This window comes from Malaya genurostris, chromosome 2 (assembly GCF_030247185.1).
Source record: "Malaya genurostris strain Urasoe2022 chromosome 2, Malgen_1.1, whole genome shotgun sequence".
Lineage (NCBI taxonomy): Eukaryota > Metazoa > Arthropoda > Insecta > Diptera > Culicidae > Malaya > Malaya genurostris.
Genome location: NC_080571.1, coordinates 318,295,644 through 318,298,828, shown reverse-complemented (window position 1 = coordinate 318,298,828; position 3,185 = coordinate 318,295,644). Strand labels below are relative to the sequence as shown.

The following is a 3,185-nucleotide window of genomic DNA, read 5'->3' as shown; positions in this document are numbered from 1 at the left end:
GAAGAAAACACTATATTTAAAGGCAACAACAACAAACCGTTCTAACAAACTGAATGTGTATTTAGATCTATCCGCTTTCTCCGTGCTAAGTCTCATCTTTTGTACACTTGAAAAGGGACCATGGTAAACGTGACTATATTATAGTGTTATGTTATGTCGCTTTCGCTTGATGCCAAACCTGCTGTCAAATCGTTTGTTTGAAGCTGGTTTCGCACCTAGTTTCAACGTTGTTGAACTGAAAATCGAGTCAGTTTTGAACCTGGTTTTTACATCAGGTTTGCTAAAACCCCCGTTGCTAAGTGCGAACCCAAAACAGTTTTGTGAAAAGTGTTTGTTTGATGGAACTACCCTGGGTCAGTTTCAGTTTTCTTAATGTCGTTTTCGCTTGATGCCAAACCTAAAGCAGTTTCCACCCAAACTGCTGTCAAACCGTTTGTTTGAAGATAGTTTCGAACCTAGTTTTAACGTTGTTGAACTGAAAATCGAGTCAGTTTCGAACCTGATTGTTATATCAGGTTTACTCAAACCCCCGTTGCTAAGTGCGAAATCAACACAGTTTCGTGATAAGTGTTTGTTTGATGAAACTACCCTGGGTCAGTTTCAATTTTCTCAAGCGAAAACGACATAAGTGAAAATAACATTAAAAAGTATGAACTAATGAATTTTGGCAGGCAATGTATAATTTTTATATTTTGAATGATTTTAGTCAATTTTACCATGTCCGTTCAAACAGATGCATAAGGCAAATTATATGATTTTATAGAATTATGGTAATAGATTTTATCATGCATTTTCCCCCTACTAATAGTTAAAATTACTATGTGCATGGTTATATTAAATATCTTAAACTGATTAAACAATTGAATTTTACCATAATCTATTACAGTTCATATTATAAGATTATTAGAATTATTAGACGAAGCTAAACCTAATTATATTTCATATTTTTTAATGCTAAATATAAAAATTTGGCTGTACTCAAGATCGATACTTAGTTTCAGCCAAAACACATATCTACTGAATGGAAATGACTTTCTCGGAAATGACTCGCTTGAAAGCCACTATTGAATTGTGAATCAAGTTCGAAGATCAAATGACTGTCATTTCTGGTTCCGGAGATCTAATGGAATAAGTGACGTAACCGACAAAAGGTGTTGTTTTTTTACCACTCAATTTTATCGGAGATGGCGGAGTTAAATTTTACAAGTCTAGGCTCGTTTGAAAATCATTATCGAATCGTGGATCAAGTTCGAAGATGACATGGTTGGCTCTTCCGGTTCCGGAGATATAATGATATAAGTGACGTAAGCAACAAAACGCGTTGTTTTTTTACCGCTCAATTTTCTCAGATATGGCTTAACTGATTTAAACACGCCTAGGCTTCATTTGAAAGCTACTATTGAATTGTGGATCAAGTTAAAAGATCAAATGACTGTCATTTCTTGTTTCGGAGATATAATGGTATAAATGACGTAAGCGACAAAACGCGTTGATTTTTTACCGCTTAGTTTTCCCAGAGAAGGCTGAGTCGAATTTAAAACGCCAAGGCTCTTTTTGAAAGCTATTGTTGAATTGTGGATCAAGTTCGAAGATCAAATGGCTGTCAAGTCTACCGGTTACATACATACATCATCATGTCTAGCAGTAAGATTTAAAAAAAAATTCATATTACTCGATTATTCAATAATCGTTTCGCTTATGTAACTTATAATTTAAGGACCATAACCGCCCTATCCCAATTAGTTGACGTATTCAAAGGCCCCTCTTTCACCTTGATGCATGACATAATACATGCATGACTCCTAGAGCATAACACAAAAACTTTTTTGAATCATAGTAAACAGTTTTAAAAATCGATCGGCATTAAGAATGAACAATCACTTATGCATTCATCGAGTGAAAAAATGTGAACATCCGCCATTGCTTTGCTTCGCAAGAGATAACTTGATACTTAATATTTAGAACACATGTATGCGTTAAATTGAATTCATTCGAAGGGGAACTCGTTGCAACAGGTAAAGCTCCTCCCCCTTCTTCTTTATGAATATGAAACGTGAATATTGTGTGCTTAATATATTAATTTAATTTATAATTCAGTATATTGGATCCTCACTATTTTGAATGAAACCTACGAGAGCTAGGTACTCAAATTAGTATCAGAATTTAAATGTACTGATAACATAGTGCAGCAAAAAATATTGACAGCGGTGGGATTCGAACCCACGCCATTTCTGACTGGTGCCTAAAACCAGCGCCTTAGACCGCTCGGCCACGCTGCCTTGATGCAGGTCGTGGGTTAGAAGCAAATGCGGCCCAGGTCTATCAATTCACAAAAACATTACTAATCTTCCCCGCTACTCCCACTGCCTGATCAAACAAATGTGTAAACAGAACCCAACAGTACATCATCGTTGCGCATAGAAAGCTCTAACCGGATATACTCATTTGTTTGGTACCGAAATAATCGTATTAAATGTAGCTCGTCGTCTCAAGCGTCGTCATCGGTTAAGATGGCAAGTTAAACCCTATCATTAGTCAATTCCGTGAGCAAAAGTAACTCTTTAAAATAGTGGAACATGTGCCAACATTAGTCATAGAAAACCGTCTGGTGGATAGAGGAGACTGATCGCATCATAATCGTAATATCAATTTCAGTCACATGGTGTGCAGTGCGGTGCGTTGGTAAACGCGGAAAATGCACCGAGTAAGCGAAGGAGTTGAGGGATTTTTATGAAATACATCCCAGGAGTATCATCGGTAGGCATGATTGATGACGCTGTGACAACTATTTAATAATATTTAGTATGTTTAGTATTTTACTTTCGAGAAAAACAAACAAATTAGGAACGATTTTCGGAGGTCGCCAGTTACTTTCCGTCCTTCTTGCTTTTAGGTAAAATATGCGAGGGGAAACAGAAGGCACATGCCAGTTGTGTTGGATTCGTCAAAACTGGAAGAGAATCCCTGCTTTGGTGTTGCTGCAATCGGCGAAGAAAAAATGAAATATGAGGCCGAAATAGAGTATAGAGCAAAATGAAACTAACATTTCTATTAACACTCTTTTAACAAATATGTTACTTATCCCCTCCTCCTCCTCCTTCTCGACCAGTGAGCTTCGCTCGATACGGAATCTGTTCAAATCGAGCATGCTTCGCGCGCAATCCCACTCGACGAACATTTTCTTC

General features: G+C 37.1%; 1 non-coding gene across 1 annotated transcript; it reads right to left on the bottom strand.

Annotated features, from left to right (window-relative positions):
* Positions 1–2,199: 2,199 nt before the first annotated feature.
* Positions 2,200–2,279, bottom strand: Trnal-uag (transfer RNA leucine (anticodon UAG)). Its single transcript has one exon. It is a non-coding gene; the product is annotated as a tRNA-Leu (tRNA).
* Between the last annotated feature and the right edge of the window lie 906 nt (positions 2,280–3,185).